Raw genomic sequence first — 21,623 nt, 5'->3', positions numbered from 1 at the left:
GATTTTCATAGACGAATCGGACTCTGACGTAGCCGATATGGATGATTCTGCGGAGGTACACTTACCGTAAGAAAACAAAAATCATCCCTAGAAGCTTGCCTAAATCTGATGGTAATGGGGGATTAGTTAAAATTCCGAAGCAACCTGTCTATACTGCTCCTTTTGACCCATGTTGCAGTAGGATATTCCCGCCATTGCCTAAAACTGATGTTACAAAGAAACATCAGTCAAGGAATATCTCTGAGCAGAAACCTGCTACTCGCACTTCCAAGAAAAGAATCTCGTCCAAGCGAGGATTGATATCCTTTAAGGACCTTGTGGATCGTATTTTGAACTTATTCAATATTCCGAATTCATTGAGGCCAATCATTGACCTCTTTATTCCAACAGTTGAAAGTTATCTGAAGCAATTGACTGTTTCATGGCCCTTCTTGCAGGACTTGTATCTTTCGATGGATAATACGGCCATACAAGATACAATCACTGTGCTACAGTGGAACGGTCACGGTTTGAAACATAATTTGGACGTGTGTAAGTTGTTAATTCGCAACACCGATTGCGATATATTTTTACTCTGGCAAACATGGCTTTCTTCTGAAGATGAAATCAACTTCCACGATTTTACCATTATTCGCCAAGATCGGAATGATCATTATGGTGGCGTTCTTTTGGGAATCAAAAAATGTCACACTTTCTACAGAATTCCCATTCCGACTGTTAATAGTTTAGAAATCGTCGCTTGCCAAGTAAATGTAAAGAATAAAGACCTTTGCATAGCTTCAGTGTATATTCCCCCAAATGCCTCACTTAATCGTCGGCATCTTTGGAGCGCAGTCTCTCTTTTATCATCCCCAGTTTTAATACTGGGTGATATGAATGCACATGGTATTGCATGGGGCGAAACTAGAGACGATAACAGAGCGCCTATTTTCTATGATTTGTGCGACGATTTCAACTTGAATATTTTGAACACAGGCGAAGTAACTCGAATAGGACCTCAAGGTCAGGAAAGTCGAATAGATCTGTCTTTATGCTCTAATTCACTATCATTAGATTGCACGTGGAAGGTAATCCAAGATCCCCATGGTAGTGACCACATGCCGATAGTCACCACAATCAAAAGCGGCTATCAACGATCAGTGCCAGTTAATGTTCCTTTCGACCTCACGAAAACATTGACTGGCAAAAATTCATCGGCGGTAAAATTGGTATTGAATCAACTGATATTCTTCCTCCACTGGATGAGTATCGATTCCTTATCGAATTGATTCATAAAAGCGCACTAGAAGCACAGAAACGACGCGTTCCAAGTACATCTGTCATAAGAAGACCAGCCACTCCTGGATGGGATGATGAATGTACTAAGTTGTATTCCGAGAAATCTGATGCCTTCAAGGCTTTCCGTAAACACGGAAGGTCTGAGCTTTTCGAAAAGTATTTGAGGCTTGAAAGAAAGCTCAAAAATCTTCTCAAGGCTAAAACACGTAGCTACTGGCGACGTTTTGTTGAGGGACTATCACGAGAAACCTCAATGACAACACTTTGGAAAACGGCCCGCAACATGCGGAACCGCATTTCCACCAATGAGAGTGAAGAATACTCCAATCGATGGATATTCAACTTCGCAAACAAGGTCTGCCGAGATTCCGTACCAGCAGAACCGCTATTTCGAGAATCAGTCACTGATCCCGGTTCTTTGGGTGGACCATTCTCAATGCTGGAACTTTCTATGTCTCTTCTTTCATCAAACAATTCTTCTCCGGGATGCGATAATATCAAATTCAATCTTCTTAAAACCTCCCAGATATCGCTAAAGACGATTACTTGACCTGTACAACTGTTTCATGGAGTACAACATTGTGCCCCCAGAATGGCGACAGGTCAAAGTAATAGCTATTCAAAAGCCTGGGAAACCAGTGTCTGATCACAATTCATACCGACCGATTGCCATGCTATCGTGCATGAGGAAATTATTGGAGAAAATGATCCTTTCAAGAATTGACCATTGGGTCGAGCAAAATGCATTACTGTCAAACACTCAATTCGGTTTTCGAAAAGGTAAAGGAACAAATGACTGTCTAGCGTTGCTCTCTTCAGATATACAGCTGGCCTATGCGCACAAGGAGCAACTGGCTTCAGTTTTCTTGGATATTAAGGGCGCTTTTGATTCTGTTTCCATAGAAGTACTGTCGGAAAATTTGCACAGTAGTGGATTACCCGTTATTTTGAATAATTTCTTGTACAATTTGTTGTCAGTAAAACATATGAACTTTACTCTCGGCACTCTGACAACTTCCAGAAATAGCTACATGGGCCTTCCCCAAGGTTCATGTTTAAGTCCCTTGCTTTACAATTTCTATGTTAAAGATATTGACAATTGTTTGGAAGGACAATGCACGCTTAGACAACTTGCAGATGATGCCGTGATCTCCCTAAGAGGTTCATGTGCAAATGTCCTGCAAAGACCATTGCAAAATTCCTAAATAACCTGACTGTTTGGGCCAGACATTTAGGGATCGAGTTCTCTCCGCAAAAAACTCAATTGGTAGTGTTTACTAAGAAGCGGTACCCAGCTCAATTGAAACTAAAGCTGTTGAAAGATGACATAAACCAATCTTTATCTTCTAAATACCTTGGGGTCTGGTTTGATTCCAAGTGTACCTGGAAAACCCATATTGATTATTTGTTAGAGAAATGCCGAAAAGGATCCATTTTCTCCGTTCTATCTCTGGAACTTGGTGGGGCGCTCACCCGGAAGACCTCATCAAACTATATAAAACGACTATTCTCTCTGTTTTAGAGTATGGCTCTTTCTGCTTCCTCTCAGCAGCTGATTGCCACCTGATCAAATTGGAACGAATTCAATATCGTTGTTTGCGTATTGCCCTTGGCTGTATGCATTCAACGCATAACATGAGCCTGGAGGTGCTTGGTGAGTCACTCCTTAAAAGCACCGTTACTGGGAGCTCTCACTTAGAATACTGATCAAATGTGGAACAAGTAACACACTTGTATTAGAAAACTTCGATAATATGCTTGAACTGGCTCATCGTTCAAGATACCTGCGAGTCTATCTCAACTACATATCGTCAGATCTTTGTCTTCCATGTTATAATCCACCTCGAGTTCACTTCGTCAACGGCAGTTCCTCAATTGAATACGATCTGTCCATGAAACACGCCATTCAAGGAATACCAGATCATCTTCGACAAATATCTATCCCTTCCATTTTCATTTTTTCTGAAAAATATGAACATGTCAATTGCAATAACAGATATTTCACTGATGGTTCTCGCATTAACGGATCCACTGGCTTCGGTGTTTTCAACGTAAGTTCAACCACCTTCCGAAAACTTCAGGAACCGTGTTCGGTTTATGTTGCTGAGCTGGCAGCAATTAATTTCGCTTTGGGGATAATTTCCAATCAGCCCGTAGACCATTATTTCATCTTCTCGGATAGTCTTAGTTCTATCGAGGCACTCCGGTCGATGAAACCTGTTAAGCACGCATCTTACTTTCTTACAACTATAAGAGAGCAGATGCGTGATTTGGTCGAAAGATCATTCAAGATTACCTTTGTATGGGTCCCATCCCATTGCCTAATCTATGGCAATGAGAAGGCGGACTCGCTAGCAAAGGTGGGCGCACAGGAAGGTGAAGTTTATGATAGACAAATCTCGAATAACGAGTTTTTCCCATTAGTCCGTCAGAGTACTCTTCAAAATTGGCAAATGATTTGGTCACACAATGAACTTGGACGGTGGCTATTTTCCATAGTTCCTAAAGTTTCTGCGCGAGCGTGGTTCAGAGGTGAGGACTTAAGTCGAGGCTTCATTCGCACGATGTCGAGGCTTATGTCCAATCACTATTCACTAAACACACATCTCTACAGAATAAACCTGGTCGAGAGCAACCTATGTAGGTGCGGAGCCGGTTACGATGACATCGATCACGTAGTTTGGTATTGCTCGGAAAATGACGCCTCCAGAGAGCAACTATTGGATACCCTTGTGGCCCGAGGTAAACAACCCTTCCGGGATATAAGAGGTGTTTTGGGAGATCGCGATGTGATATATATGCAGGCCATCTATGCCTTCCTTTGCTTGGCCGACATCAAAGTTTAATGCCTATATTCTTCTCTTTCTCAGTTTTTTTTCTTGTCCGATTCTGTTTCTCTGTACCATGTACCCCGAAGCTCTGGCCATCCGGAAGATGCTCCTGACGAACCAAAATCGAGCACGACGTCACGCAAAATCGTTTTCAACGTTCAACGTCAAACGCCCGGATGAGCAGCTGAAATAACCTAAACCCAAATCCCTACCCCGTCCGTCCTGTATTAAGTTTTTAACCTTGAGTCGCCACGAGTATTATGGTCTATGTCCCTCCCAACTAACTGTTAAGATAAGATGATATACCATGTAAAATATCATACTTGAGAATTGTGGCTCCGCAAAGTGTCACACACGACTGAGCCTACCAAATAAATGAACTGGTAAAAAAAATATGCAGTGTCACAAAATCTTAGACCCCCTCCCCCCCCTAAAACCTGTGACATCATTGTTGAACGACCCCTTGTTGAAAATGGTGTTTCTGAAAAGCGTCGATTTTAATACAATATGATGCGCTTCTCTAATGGAACGTACACACGGTCAAGCAGTTTGACCAACATTGACTCCACATCTCGTTTATTCAAACGTCCATCAAGTTTTACCAACAGCGGCACGAACAATCAATTTATTCGACCAACAATATCACACACGAACGACCGAAGCACCAACTCGAGCACCAACCATAAAAAATATATGGGGGTTTGTGCAACTTCACTACAAATGCTCAAACATGTTCGGCGAACCTTGACTCCACCCCCGACAACTCAAACCAAAATCAAAACGTTTTAATTTTGACGTAGGACTTACGTCTTTCTTTACTATACTGGGTGTCATTTAGATTTTTGGAAATCGAGAGCGTTACGCTGGAAGGGAAGATTTTGAACGCTACTAGCGCCTTTATTTTTCGATGGATTTTTAAGATTTATATATCAATCGACTCGGACACTCTCCACCATTTTGCCTATTTCATTGAAACTTAAGATTATTAACGATAAGCTATTGAAAATTTCAATTCTTGTCAAAGCCAGTAATATTTCATATGTAACCAATCTCGTGCATTCCTAACATGGACATCAGAATGCGGTATGTCACGGGCCTTCGGGTCTACCGGAAGATTTTCTTTGTGTATAAAAGAAGCAGTGCCTACCGTGTGCGAGTCATTACAATTTGTGACAGCAGCGCGTCCTGACGTGCTTTTTGCTCGCGCATTATTCGTTTCGTTCGTTCGTTCGCTGTGTTTACCTACACAGCGACAGCATGCAGTCACCAGCGGTAGAAATGCCGGTGGGTCTGCGAAGATGCATGAAAGAAGTGGGCGCATTTTATTATCATTCTGTGCTTGATGAGGATCGGATGCAATGGCTTCGGTTGCGATAGATCCAATAGCCCATCGCATCGCTAGGAGTTCACGACTAGAGGCCGATGATGGCTGAGGCAGCGAGGGCAGCGGTGGTGGATGAAGAACAATAAAATTAGAGAGATTTGGTTTTCATTGCCTCCACTGATGTCCCTAAAGACAGTTGGTCGAAAGACAAAAGGTCCAAATGACAAAAGTTCGGAAAGACAAAAGATCGAAAAGACAAAACGTCGAAAGGAACAGAAAGTCGAAAGGACAAAAGGTCGAAAGGGACACAAGGTCGATCAACAATAAGTTGATAACAAGACTTAGTTTGGTGTTTTCCAAAGGAAATTGTGAAATGCATATAACTTCAAGTAGAAGTAATATACTCATCTCTTTAATCAAAGTTGAAGAATGTGCAATTTCAAAGAAGAGGTAATTAACTTCCCACTTTGAGTGTGCTTACAGCGGTATACTAGGAGTTAATTTTCTGGAATCAATATGGCGAAAGGCATCTAAGTTTGATTTCTTAGAGTTAGACACCATTATCGGATAAATATTTGAAAGGCGTAGTAGCGCGTACCTCCCTACACATTTGGTACCAAATAATAAAACTTGTACACTGGTGGAAATAAGTATAAAGACAAGCTCGGTTTCCATATAAAATGGCCATATTGGGAAGTCAATATCTCGATTCTTGGCGATTCGATTGGGCTGATATTTTGCCAACAAGCCTAAAATGACTTGAATTTTTATTCAATGATAGTTACATTTGCATATATTCTGGTTATACGCGTTTCTGTTGGAAATATTTATAAAGACAGTTCCGTTGTATGGAGCTCCATATAAAAAAGTGGTGTCTTTATAATTATTTCCAGATTTTGAGGTCAAAATCAACAGAGGTGTATACAATTCACTCAAAGATCGAAAGTTCAAGTTAAAAACAGGTGCCTAGTAAAATTTCAGCCAAATCGAATCGCTACGAATCGAGATATCGATCCTCAATCATGATGAAAATGTATGAAAATCATGCTTGTCTTTATACTTATTTCCGGCGGTGTATTGTGCGAGATTGATTTTCTCCGTTTCAGTTTCTCGTCTATTCAGATTTTTTGTTCCCTTTCGACCTATTGTCCTTTTCGACTTTTTGTCTCTTTCGACTTTTCGTCCCTTTCGACGTTTTGTTCTTTCGATCTTTTATACCGTTCGTCGTTTTGTTCTTTCGACCTTTTGTACCTTTCAACCTTCTGTCTTTTTCGACCATTTGTCCTTCCACTTTTTGTCTTTCGACCTTTCGTGTTTCGAACTTTTGTCCCATCGACCTTTTGTCCCTAACCCAAATCGATTGGATGTGAGATTATTTCAAGACAAAATTTTCAAAACGACTCGCTTTCGTAAACAAAGATTCAAACGACGATTTGACGAATCTGATAGCTCTCCCACGCAAACTAACACCATCAATAGGTAGATGAAGACTTCCGCTAGATTCCAGATTCGTCAAATCGTCGTTTGAATCTTTGTTTACAAAAGCAGATAAGTCGTTTTGAAAATTTTGTCTTGATTTGCAGATCCTCCGTAGACTGCGTGGTTGGCGACTTGCAGCTATGGCCCGAGCGGAATAGATGTTAACTTTTATGTAGAGGAAGTGGTTCGGTTTTGGGCACAGTTCGGTTCTGGGCAGTGGGTATCCTAGGGATATATCTCCTATATAAGCGATATATCTCCTGTTAGAACTAATAAAAACCTGAAAACTTGTTTTATTTTCTGAGTTATGCGCTATGAGTATCCGATGCTATTAAAATATCATTGTTTTGTTTTTTGGAAGACAAAGCGCGATTTTCTGTTATAAATGAATGCAATAAATATAAATAATTGAACATACAATCCCGAAATCAAGCTGATTTATCTGCTAGTAGAAAAGTTCTTCGAATAGCTTTCCATCGCATTTTGATACAAATGACGGTATAACACCAAAGTTATAGAGAAAATACCAAAGGGTGCCCATAACCGATCCTCTTCCCCTACTTTTCATAGGCTAAAAGCATGTTATTATTAATGGAACAGATGTTCTTCATATTGTCGACCTGCATGGGCATCATTATACTAGAGAATAAAGTTACTTGAAGCATTGTTTTTCTTTATAACTATAGACCATTGAAAGTTTCACCATATTTCGCAGAAACTTCGTCACTTATCATGTGCTCCAAATGAATAACTAACTTATGTTTTCTAGAATTCGTATGGATAAGAGTCAATTATACAAAAAGCGTAATGGGAGCACTCAACTTCAAGCATATTAATCGACTGTACTGTACTTTACCTGATCAGACCATAGTCAAAATATTCCACTCAGTTATGTTTCGGTTATTCTTTGTTCTTTGTGCTTCATCCCCGAGATTTGCACCGAACGAGAATCGATGAACTGCACTATTCCCATGTTGAGCTACCCAAATCAGGGTCCAATTCCGGATGGGAGCTGTGATCTAAATGAAACCTACAAATGGAGCTTACAGGAAGTCTACTTTCCTGAGGATCCTATAACAAAAGCCACAAATCCATCAGAGTCTGGAGATTGGCTGCGACTTATGCAGTACCATCGTCACCAAAATCAGTCCAACTGTATTCAATTCGTTATGAGAATTTCCATGGTCGAAAAATGGTCCCATATGCACCTGATGTGCGACAAATGGCGTGTGCTGACAATGTTCCTGAGCAGCAATGCGGCTCGCGATAATAGGACGGTACCGCGGCCCATCCCAGTGCATGAGTGTACTCCTTTCGCAGGATACGTCGTTCGAACAGACATGAAAAGTATGCTCTTCAATAATAGTATCTATCGACCCAGTGTAATGGTTCATCTCGCTATGTGGTATGTTGGTGGGGACATGTTGAGTTCTGGCGATGATTTGGAAACCTTGCACTGCAATTGCACGGGGTGGATCAATTACGTGCGCCGGCTATGGGTATGTTGGAACAAACATTATGACCGTGAAGTACAAGTACAAGAACTGCAAGTGCCACCAATGATTAGAGGAGATCATAGGAGTAAACTTAACAGAACTGCGAGTGTGATTTTTGTGGTTATTATCTGTGTACTTATTATACTGATCTGTTGGTAAAAGGGTTTTTTTTCGCAATGTTCTTGTGGGTGCATACATCTTTTAAAAGTAAAATCGTAAGACCACAGAACAGTGAACCACATAAATGGAAACTACTATTGAAATAAAAATTTTACATTCGAAAGAATTGCTCGTCAATGCATAACATCTTTTCTAGAACCAAGATATCCTGAACCTTTTCGTATAAATTTATTCTGCCAATTACATGTCCGGTTATCAATAACGAAAGGCTGAAAAAACGAGTTGCAATCGCTATTTTTTTCAATGATAAAACATAGGCTGATCGGGTTCAACATTCTTTTTGTTTGGTTAACATGGGGTTCCGCACAAAATTCATGTTTATTCAGAAAATAGAGGAAATGTACAAATAGTGGAGGAAATAAGCACGTCCAAACACTGTTTTCATTGTAAGTATTGATCGTTATTTTATTGCACTTACCTTGTGAATGTATCTAGTGGATACTCTTCAATGATATCCATATTTTTCACTGAAGTCCAACCACCAATTATTGGTACCGTTTTGCCTCCGATCCGGAACATTACATGACTCATTGATCAGTGCAGGTTTGTTCGTGTTTTGTGTTGGATGCAGTACGATCGCGCAAGAGTGCATGATTGGACGTTTTCGTGTTAGGACAAGAAATCCGGGGTTGTGCTATGTGCGGTCTGTGAACAAATAAAGAGTGCGTTTTCGTGTTCTCAAGAAGTGGGTATGCAGAACGAACGTGCGATCATTCGGAATATTTTTTTTCTGCTTTAGTGGGCGTAAAATTAAGTAAGGGGTCGTACACTAATTACGTAAGCACTTATGGGGGGAGGGGGGTTCGGCCATTTTCTTACGCTCCATATAAATAAAAATTGATTTGTATGGGAAAAATCTTACATGGAGGGGACGGGGGGTTGAAAAACCCAGAAAAATTGCTTACGTAATTAGTGTACGGCCCCTAACTATTGTCTGATTTTCTCTTACTTGATTCTTATGGGTGAATAGCATTGCGGTGTATAGTTTGGCGCGGCCGTACCTTTCGACAGTCATTCGCCGCGTGAAGTTTTGTGCAAGTACCCATTTGGGAACATTACAAACGCCGCGCAGTGTATCATATCCAGAAAATCTGACAATAGTGCGCGTTTGGTCGTATTTTTGGTTAAACGCCGGTTTGGTAGGTAGAAACGTGAGCAGAGTATTTTCAATGCGCGTATTTAGTATTTATATCCCATTTCATAGATCGCATCGCTTACCGAAGTGAATCCTGATAGAATAATAACCAAATTATAATAGAATTCCTTTCCTATATGACCTTAAGGACGTGGCCGTCGCCGTTATTGACTAAAAATATTGGAGATTCCGAAACGTGAACATTGAGAATGGGATGCTAACCTCAAGCGCCATTTAATTGGTTTTCTGAATAATTCCGAAAGCTCTGGTCAATAACGGAGTCATGACTCACATGACTCATATTCCGGACACCGACGTTTAGGCAACTTAAAATTAAAATTCTTATCTGTTTTAGATACGAAGGATCAATATTACAAACGAATTCAATATCCTATGCAAATAATGTACACTAATAAAGATGACATGGCCATTCAAAAACGAGTCAAGTACTGTCCATTTAATTCCACTAGTTAATTAACTAGTGGAATTAAATGGACAGTACTTAATTCGTCTTAGACGGTTTAATACATTCCACTAAAAGAGCTTAATATATTTTTCCAAAAACGAGTGTTCGGAATATGAGTCTTGTTTGTGATTTGTGTTATAACGATACCGTGTTCCATAGCTGCGAGCTTAACTAAATTTTCCGGGACCTGTTTTACAGTTTGTGTTTGAGAGATAAAACGGCCTACTAGTGCTATAATGGAAAACCAGCATTAGAATCTATAAGCAAGGGACTAGACATTCCTTTCAAACATATTTGATTCAACAATACATGATGTAAAAATTTGACATTTTATTTATTTTAGAAGCATTATGCTCGACACAATTCACTGCTTCCAAGAATAATTTTAAATGTTTTTGAAGCGTGATTTTTAAAAAACCATAGAATTTCTAGAGGTATCATATTTGTTCAGGTACCCATCTTTTATTAAATTTTGATTATCTTTAAAAATTTTAAATTTTTTGAATTTTTAGATTTTGAAATTTTTAGTTTCTTAGATTTTTTAGATTCTTTAAATTACGGAGCCACTATTTTGTCATCTTTGATACTACGTTTTTTCGACATTTTTTTAAGAATACGATTTTGGAAAATCATCACGCGTACAGTGGTGACACAATGCTAGATCGTTTGCGTGGTTATGCATTGTTATGCTGCACAATCGATTTTAGTTTCATGATTTTACAAAAAAAAAAATACGTTGAGCTGTTGTGATTGGGAGTAAAAAAGGATTCAATAAGTTTGAAATTCAGCAAACTTACTTACTTACTTATGGATCCTGTACACCTCCGGTGGTGCAAAGGGCCGACTTGAAAGATCTCCATCCTGAGCGTTGCCCGGCTATCGCTTTAACCTGTTGCCAGGTTAGATTTCGGTCGACTTCTTTTATTTCTTTATTGAGGCTTCGCCGCCATGAGCCTCTGGGTCTGCCTCTGCTGCGATGTCCCGCTGGGTTCCAGTCTAATGCTTGTTTACAGATTTCGTTTCCGCTCCTACGTAGAGTGTGGCCGACCCAGCCCCACTTCCGATCCCGAATTTCTGTTGCTAACGGCCTCTGGTGACAACGACGATTTAAGATCCAGTTGTGAGGTCACCAGGCCTGAATTATATACCGCAGGCATCTGTTAATGAACACCTGCAGCCGTTGAGTGTTCTCCACTGATACACACCATGTTTCGCTAGCGTATAACAGCACAGATTTCACGTTAGAGTTGAAAATTCGTATTTTGGTGCGTTCACTTATCTGCCTGTTTTTCCAGATATTTCTTAAACTCGCAAAGGCAGCCCTTGCTTTCTTGATCCGTGCGCCTATGTCGATCTTGGTACCGCCGTCTGACGCCATTTGGCTACCAAGATATTGGAAGCTTTCAACATTCTCCACTGGTTGCCCGGCTACTGTGAAACTGGAAGGAGTCACCGTGTTTACATCCAACGATTTGGTTTTGTTGACGTTGATGACTAAACCTGCCGAAGAGGAGCGCTCGGCAAGGTCGTTGAGCTTACTCTGCATATCAGAGCGCCGTTGCGCGAGGAGTGCAACGTCATCAGCCAATTCGAAGTCGTTTAGGTGCTCCATGGTTATAGACTGGAGACCTGCTCCAGAATGATGGGGAGCGTGACAATATGGTCCACACAGGATCTTCCGGCACGGAATCCGGCTTGCTGCCGCCGGAGAGTCGCATCGATCTTCTCCTGAATCCGGGCTAGGATAATTTTGCACAGAACTTTGAGAACGGTACACAGCAACATAATGCCTCGCCAGTTATCGCATACAGTCAGGTCACCCTTTTTGGGCACCTTCACTAAGATACCTTGCATCCAGTCGACCGGGAAAGTTGCGGTGTCCCAGATATTACGAAATAAACGATGCAGTAGTTGAGCGGATGTCATGGGGTCAGCTTTGAGCATCTCGGCTGATATGCGATCGACCCCTGGGGCTTTATTCGATTTCATGCTTTGGATGGCTGTTTGAATCTCTAGCAGTGATGGAGCTTCGGTATTGACGCGTGTTATACGTCGGATCCTAGCCAGATCATGCCGAGGTGGTGATGGCCTGGCTGGCACTTGAAAAAGTTGTTCGAAGTGCTCGAACCAGCGTTTCAGCTGGTCAGTTGGGTCGGTCAATAATAGGGTTTTCAGTACCGACCCTTTTTGGCGAGTCCCGGTACTACGGTACTGAACCCCGCAGTACCGGGAGTACCGGGAAAATACCGGTACTGGATTTTTTTTTTCGAAAATCATTAAAATCAATAAAAAGTCAGGATTTAGTGGTAACCATTCAAACTTTATTCATTGCTTTGTATGTATTCAACATTTGTCTTGGGGCTTGTCCTTATCCTTGAAATATGCTTTCAAAACGCACAGCATAATCAATGTTTCGTCAGACATATGGGATCGTATTTTAGTAGCGAAGCTTCCAGAAACAGAGAAAGCTCTTTCTGAGTCTACAGAAGTAGGGCGAACTGTTGCTAGTGAATCATGAAGCATTGACAAGTATTTTCCTTTCAGCTTTTTCTGAGTCGTTGTACGTTAACTCTTGTCTTACAATCTTTACGAATCCTGGTGCAGTAATCGAACTTACAGGAACACTCTTGCCTCAAGCGGGGACGATTTGGGAAAATACTGATGAAGTGTGACGATTTTTTTGGGATGTGACGATGTCGTTGCGGTTTGATTGTCTTGAGGTACGTCATCGGACGCCTGACGTTTGTCCTAATTGATTGTCGCTGTCGTCACTGGCGAAACATCTTTTGCTGGCAAGGATAGGTCAATATATGTCAACGAAGAAAAAATGAGTACGTTTTAGACAGATAGGTAGCCAACATGTTTGGGGACGATAACAAAGGGAACCGCAGCGACAATCATCCTGCATAGTTTATTACCTCTATTGTCAGGTGTTATTTAGTAAAAAAAAATATCTTTCTTACTAGCTGCTGCATTCAAATAATGTGGTTTTCACCATCGGAAGTTTTAAACAAAACTTTTTCCTTAGTACCGAAAATACCGGTACTTTCATTAAGCCAGTACCGGTATTTCGGTACCGAAAATTGGTCGGTACTCCCGGGAATTCCGGTACCGGTACTCCCGGTACTAAAACCCTAGTCAATAACTGATCATTCGCGTCTTTCACAGGCATCGTTGCATTCATCTTCGCCCCGCTTAAGCGTCGTGAGATATCGTAGAGGAGGCGAATGTCCCCGGTTGCTGCGGTTTCTCTCCTTCGTCGGCCAGAGAGTCTGCCCACGCTCGCTTGTCCCGTCGACATGAGCGTTTTATTTCCTTCTCAAGAGCTACGTATCATTGACGGGCGAAGACGTTGGCTCCTCTAGTTTTCGATCGCTCTATCGCAGCTTTGGCTTCTCTTCGCTCCTCTATCTTCCTCCAGGTCTCATTGGTGATCCATTGTTGTCTCTGGGTTCGCTCAGATTGCTCAGATTGCTCTCGCTGGTGGCGATGAAGGCATTCTTGATGGCGGTCCATTGGTCTTCCACGCTGTCACCTTGCGGAATTTCTGCAGCACGCGTCTCCAGTTCTTCAACAAAGGACAGTTTCACCGTGGTACTTCCAGTCGGCGTGTGTTGAATCGTCGTCCAACTCTTTCCTCCTGCTGACGAATCCGCGCAATGCGCAGGCGTATTTCGCCGATGAGGAGGTGATGATCAGATGCGATATCTTTTCAGCAAAGTCATCTAAAATGTATAGACCTTAAAACATTATTGTTTTTAAATTTTTAATCTTTAAGAACTTAAGATTTTTGGATTGAGGAATTTTTAGATTTTGTCATTTTTCAATTTATAGGATTTATAAATTTTAAGCCTTTGTTCAATTTTAGTTTTTTTTAATTTAATTTTTTTTGTCTTATTGTTTAGATTTTAATTTTTTTTTAATTTAAAATTTTGATTTCTATATTGTTCTGATCTTAAGATTTTTACTTAGAAATTTTGGGTAGTATACTTTATAAATTTCTAGATTGTTGGATGTTTAGATCACTGGATTTATTTTTAAATTTTAAAATTTGGGACTTTCAAATTTTTAGACCAAAGATTTGAAAAAAAATAATTTTAGATTTTTGAGATTTCTAGATAATTGAAATTTTGAAATTAAAAGACAGGAAAGACATGAACACCGTCTTCGACCAGAGGTCGTACAGACTGCACACTGAACACCTAGCTTGAGACAACAGGACACATAACACCCAGTGAACCAGTGGTGAAGTTTTCGATTACGAAAAGTTTCCTCTTACCCGGGCGGGAATCGTACCCACACTCCCTAGCATATGCGTCTAGATGATAGTCGTCACTAACCGCATGGCCACGAAGCGAATATGTAGGTTTTTAGGCTTTTACATTCTTAAACTTTTGGATTTTTGAATTTTAGGATTTTATCATTTGAAGTTTCTTTATATTAAACTTTTATTTGAAGATTCTTAAATTTTTATACATTAGGGTTTTAGTATTCAGGATTAGTAAATTTTAAGATCTAGGATTTTGGAACTTTTTAGTTTTCTTTTTGGATTTTTAGATTCTTTTTTAATTTTTGATGTTTAGATTATTCAATTTTTCAGTTTTTGAATTTTTATATTTCAAGTCTCTTTTTTCTTTTGATTTCAATTTTTTTAAATCTATTATTCTGAGATTTTTTAAAATTTTTGGGTGTTTAGTTTTTTTTTTGTATTTTTGAGTTTAGGTTTTAGTCTTCTTAATTTTCAATTTTGAGATTTTCCGATTTGTAGATTTTAAAATTTCAAGATTTGGAAATTTAATTTTTTTGGTTTTTAAATATTTATTATTAAGATTTTAAAATTTTTAGATGCTTCTTTTGAATTCCTAAGTTTTTGGGATTTTCAAACTCAAGTTTACAATTTTTTTATTTTTTAGATTTCCTGCTTTTAAGTTTTCAAATTTCTAGATTTTAAAATTGCGTATGTACAGTGAACTGAAGGGACCATCGAGTTGGGGAGGTATCGAAATAGAGAAAACATTTATATTTCTCTTCCAACATATCAAACACATTTTACAACATGTAGAAATATGGCTCAAGGTCACTTGACAGAATGCTATTTGGCCGTTTGGCCGAAAAGCTAAAATTTATTTCCTTATTAAGTGAAATGAGGTGTGAAAACCTCGAAATGCATAGTGAGAAATGAAATGTTCGAAGTCAGCACTTATCACTTCACAATTTTTTCACTTACATCTTCTCAAGAAAAGCAGAAAGGAAGGAGAAGGAATGATGAGAAGAATTAGAGATTAAGTTGAAAAATTCCAATTTCCACCTCACTTTTCACTTCTCGCTACTTGATCGTCTTACTTCTCAGTTCTCACTTCACTCTTCTAACTACTCACTTTGTACTTCTCACCATTCGCTTCGCACTTCTTGACCCTTACTTCTCCGTTCTCACTTCATATTTCTCTTCGAATTTCTCACTTTATCTTTATTTCTTATATTTTACTTCTTACTTCTAACTTCTGACTTCTTACTTTTTGCTTCTGATTTTTCACTTTCACTTCCCACTTTTTACTTCACACTTTTCACTTCTCACTCCACGGTTCTCACTTCTCAAATTTCTTACTTCTAACTTCTCAATTCTTACTTCTCTCTCTATTTACTTCTAAATCACTCTAATAAAGATTAAAACAAACAACTTTTTACTTCTCACTTCTCAATTCTTACTTCATACTTTTTATTTCTCACTTCTCATGTTTCACAATTTACTATTTGCTTTTACTTTTCTTTTTTGACTTTTCATTATTCACTTCACTACACTTCACACTTCGAATTTGTCACTCCTCACAGTTTTCATTTCTCAAATTTCTCACTTCTAACTTCTCACTTTTCGCTTCTCAATTATTACAATTAATCACTCCTCTCTTTTCACTATTCACTTCCTATTTCCTATTATTAGACGTGCGAAATGTCTCATTCATCACTTCTCACTGGACACTTCATGTAATTCCTACTACTCATTACTCACAATATAAGTTTTTTAACTTTTCGGTCAAACGGTATTCGACCAAATGGCATTCGGCCAAATGACCCGACATCGTATATATTGTGCATGTGTACTGACTCTGACTCCATCGAGTTAGCGAGGTGAACATGTTTGGGAACATTACTTCGACTAAGAGACTAAGACTTACACAGTATGCAAAATTCAAGAGACTTTGAATTTTATCGAGTAAGAGAAAATATCGAGAGAGTTCACTGTATATTCTACTTAGCTTTTAGATTTTTAATTTCAAAGATACTATATGTGTGTATGTATCTGTGTATGCATGTGTGTGCGCAAAAAAGTCTCGCAGACTTTTTAAATGCTCGCCACTAATCGATTTGCCTGCAACAAGTTGCATTTGACGGATAATCTCATTGTGTCCTGTTGAAAATTTGCTGGATCCCATAGCCCAATCAAAAGTTATAGTCAAAATACTATTTTTATAATGCACGAGAAAGGCATCATTACCACTAAGTGGATTAATCAGGGTTTTTATTTTTTCAATGTATTGATACTTAGATTTTTTATGCTTAGATTTTTGAATATTTGGATTTTTAGATTTTCAGAACTATTTTTAGTTTTAGATTATTTAAATTTAAGATTTTAAGTCCTTACATATGTATTTTTTTAAATTTTTCAACTATTTCTGTTTTTAGTGTTGAGCATTTAGAGTTTTTTGGATTTTAAATCTTTACTCCTTTCCAAATTTTTGGATTTCCTTTTCAAATTTTTGGATTTTTAGATTTAAAGATATAAACATTTTTGGATATTTTGATTTTAAATATTCAGATTTAAAGATTTTCTATGTTTTTATGTTTTAAAATTTTCAGATATTTGGATTTGAAATTTTTAAGATTCAAAATTTGTTTTATATATTTAAGGCGCTACTGTTCTTGTTATCAATGCGTCAAATTTCTGTAGTGTGGTAAAGGATGACGGTATCTTGCACCAGAAGCAACAATCATGGTCATATCTTTTCATCCAGTTGAGCTTCTAACGAGAAATAAAATCGATGAAGAGAAGTCGATCGATACAGTTATGTTCTTACATATGATACCAAGCGCGAGAATTCATTTGCATGATATCTATTTTTTACGATTTCAGAAGCGATTCAATTAAGGAAAATTGCTTCTCAAGTTTAGCTACGTATTGGTTATCAGAAACCAATTTCAGTCAAAAGGCACTTCATTTCTGAGAACAGTTTCTCTATAAAAAATGAAACATCTGAAGCAATTGATGGAATAAAATAACATTAATATGCCGTTTCGCTCGCCTCCTCTGTATCTCGGGTTGATAAGGTGGCGTTTTTATTTCATATAACTATTATAAAGCATTTAATGTCTTGGTAATGCAAATCACGTGAACAGCACAAATTCCATAAAAGACTTAATCAGAAATGATTCATAATAAGCAACTGATGGTTTTTTTTATTGAAATCTTTAGTATTATGAACTTTCTTGTAACGCAAAAGGCGATGTTTATAAATTTTGGGGAATTTCGAGAAACTTCTTGCCAACTAGAACAAATGGTGGCAGTACCCTTTCAGACTAAAAAAAACATTCTGTACATCTAGACGTTGTAACATAAAACCACCATAGTTTTGCTCTATTTTTCTTAAATTGATCAAGACTATCTTTTGAAAAGAGCCAAATGGTAATGAGCAGAATTGCCACTTGTGCAAAATGAGGTTGAAATAAGCAATTGCGAAGTAACAAAAAATTATTTTTTGATGGACACGTATACAGTTGAATTAGCTTTTATCGTATTCCAAATGAGTTGCTATTTTTCCTTTGAATGGTTTAATGTTACGTTACGCCATCGACTAGACATTTTCTGTACTTACTATGCTAGCAGCAAAAGTTCATCTGTGGAACTAGAAGTTCAGTAGAAAACTTTTTTGGTAGTTGTCTGGCAAGACTGTCTCAAGGTTAAAACAATGGTACATTTTTGATTATTGGAACCTTACCACCCAGTTATCATCCGTCATCCGTATGGTCATGTTTGAATTATATTTTACTTTGCTGAATTTATTAACTAGAACATCAAGTGACCCATTCACATCTTTATCAAGATGTAGAAAACCAATATTGACATATCCAAATTATGGCCCTATAACTAACACAAGTTGTCTTGCGGCTGGTACAATTCATTGGAAGTTGAAAAACGTTGTTTTTCCAATGGATCAATCACCTGTTTCGTTAAATCAATCAATATCTACCGACTGGTTGCGACTATTACAGCATCACTATCATAATAATCAATCTAGCTGCATACAATTTAATTTGGATTTTTCACTACCCGAGCGGTGGGCCACAATGCAGCTGATGTGCGATAGGTGGCATGTATTAAAATTTCGCCTTAGTGGAATGGAGGGGGGGCACGACATGATGGTATCACAAAACAGTTCCGCAGGCGATTGCGTTCCTTTTGCGGGATATAGAGTTCGAACCGATATGAAAATTCTATTCATAAACGAAACTCTTTCCAAAGAAACCAAAATTCTGCCACATCGCTCTATGTGGTACGTTGGTAAGGACATGATTTTTTATGGCGATAATTTGGAAAATTCTCAGTGCAATTGCAGTGGATGGATTGGCTATGTTCGTCAGATGGAAACATGTTGGAGTGAACTTTTTGCAAATAGGGGTGATTCAAATACACCACCTATGATGCGAAAGAACACTAACAGACTTGTGGTTATTTCGGCTATAACTCTTGGCATCATGATAATTATTGTAACTTGTTGGTAGAACGATCACGCAAAACACATTTCATCAAATGAATTGACTATTTTCACCCAAAAAAGCATCAAAAAATAATTTGTGCAATTCCTGATCATAAAACCTGGTTTACAGTTGTCATTTGAGTGATAAAACGGCCTACTTTTCCATACCAACAGAATGGGTGCTTTAATGACCATTATGCAACTCAAATGGGTTGCATAATATTCATTATAGCACTAATTTGGGTGCTATAATGAAAAACCTACATTGGGACAGTAATTATATGACTTCATTTAGCTGAATTAGTTTGGGTGAGTGTTTAAATAGTGTACTCTAAGCGTCTCGTAATAAATGAAATGGTTTGTTGGACATAACATCACAATTTTCCAAAGGCAATTGCATCCATCGCTTCAAAGCTATTCAAGCAATGCAATTTGGCACGATAAGATGGAATCTTATTGTTCTCTGCCGCAACATAATTTATTGGAATGAATGATCATGTGGAGTAAATTCGATTGTACAATTTTGGTAAAGATTTATCATATTAAAGCCCATTTTTCGTCATTGCAAAAAAAGCGTGTGCAACTCGTTGCAAAACTCGATTTTTCAGCACTCGTAGTATTTATCAAACTCGGCAAGCCTCGTTGGATAAACGTACAACTCGTGCTGAAAAAAAAACTTTACAACTAGTTGCACAAACTACTATTATCCAACACAAGGATTAAGTGTGGAACAAAGCAAATCGTTTTTATTCTGCTTAGCAGTTGCTATCTTTTCCGTACATAGTCCAAAAATCATCTTACACCGTGTTTTACTTTCAATCTTAGCAAATACGTGAGATTGGCAAGTTCGATGCTCGGTGCGATCTAGCATGTTTTTGAGAAACATTCTCGACTCCCTGCACATAGCGTATCCATTGTGTTTGCCACACAAGATACCGTTTTGACTCAAATCCCGAACATGACTCATATTCCGAATACTGGCGTTTAGCACCTTCATACTAGCCTTTTCATCAGTTTTCCCCACTCAGAATCAAGATTACAAACGAATTTAACAGTCTATGGAAATAATTATACGAATAAAGCCAAAACGGCAATATAAAAGCGAATTTTCGGAGTATTAGCCATGTTCGGAATTTGAGCCAAAACGGTACGTATTTTTACAATGACAGGCTTAAGCAAAAGAAGGGAGTCTTTTCCTATCTTTTGTTTATATCGACCTTTTGAATTTTTCGACCATTTGTCCCTTCGACCTTTCGTATTTCAATCTTTTTCTCTAACTGGTTATTTGGCAGTCTCTTGGCCGAATATGTCACTTGGAGGAAAATGCAGTATGGCTGAAACGGTTGTTTGACAAGAAGTGCCATTTGACCGAACGGGTCATACCGATGGAGGCCATATCTTCACAGTCAATTGACCATCCCGTCAAAAATTTTCATTTGTTCAATAGATTTTTTGTTTTATTTATCGCCAACTTTCCCCAAGAACCCATATTTTTGACGACTTTAAGTATTTTCAAAGATAAATACAAAGCATCAAAAAAGCGCTGTTTGTCAAGATTAGTCCAACATTTTCCCGATTTTGAACGAACATCGGATGAAATTTTCATGCCGGTTCATACGTGCAGCACTTTACCGGTTTTTGTTTTCGATATTTAAAATAGCTAGAGGCTTCAAAAAATGTGGGTTCTTCGGGAAAGTTGACCTTAAATAAGCCATAGAATCGATTTAGAAAATAAAACGAGATACATTTTTTGACGGGAAGGTTAATTCGGAGTTAGAAGAGGAAGAAGATTTTGACTCATTGACAATGAGACCAAGAAATTATCTGCAGCTCCATGAGTGACACGGGAAAGGAATAAATAATCAGTTGGAAGGAATCCTTGGTAAGCGAAAATTATGTTTCAAACCAATTCAACGCACAACGTAATGTGTTCAGGATGGTAAGCGATAACACGATCCGAAGTCCACTCTGAACAATGCCGGTCCGGTGTTTTATTTTTCTTTCGAATGGGGATCACAATTCTTTCGATTGAACCAACGCGCACACTAGAAGCACGAACCGCTTAGCGTTAAATGATTTACATTGGATTCTGTTTTTACACAATTTACACTTTCTCAATTTTGCACCCATCCTAAATGTTGAACGCATATTAATTACCATGTGATTTTTCTTTGAATTATTTAGGATTTTTGAAATATGTTGCATAGATTTTGGTGGCAAATTGGAGTCACGCGATTAAAAATACGAGCGAAAAAAAATCGTTTAAAAACAGAATCCTGTGTATCTTGTTTGTCCCACGACGAGAAAAAATCCACACAATAGGCCGAACAAATTGTTCGGTAGAATAGATCATTTGGATGAAACGCCGTTTGGTAGAAATGGTAGTTTGATAGAAAAGGTTATTTGGCCGAAAATGTCATTTAACCGAACGAGTCGCACGGCGTAAAATGACGTTTGGCCGAACAGGCATAATGAAAATGAGCTTGTCATATGGTAAGAATTATTACCACGATGTAAGATATAGCGTCAAATATTACGTTACGCTTTATGCAATTTCGATCCAACCATAACTGCTTGACATTCACACTAAGGGTCTGTCTCACTTGGAGAATTAAACTGAAATTAAACTTAAAAGTGACATTTCGATAATTATTGAATAACCCTGCTCGCAGAGCAAGATTACT

General features: G+C 38.4%; 1 protein-coding gene across 1 annotated transcript in view; it reads left to right on the top strand.

Annotated features, from left to right (window-relative positions):
- LOC134202767 (homeotic protein empty spiracles-like) overlaps positions 1 to 21,623 on the top strand; it is a 169,570-nt gene that overhangs the window by 108,612 nt on the left and 39,335 nt on the right. The gene's annotated exons all lie outside the window — the stretch shown is intronic.

The sequence above is a fragment of the Armigeres subalbatus genome, unplaced genomic scaffold (assembly GCF_024139115.2).
Source record: "Armigeres subalbatus isolate Guangzhou_Male unplaced genomic scaffold, GZ_Asu_2 Contig141, whole genome shotgun sequence".
Classification (NCBI taxonomy): domain Eukaryota; kingdom Metazoa; phylum Arthropoda; class Insecta; order Diptera; family Culicidae; genus Armigeres; species Armigeres subalbatus.
Note: the sequence above shows the minus strand (reverse complement) of the source record. Positions and strands in the feature narration are given on the sequence as shown.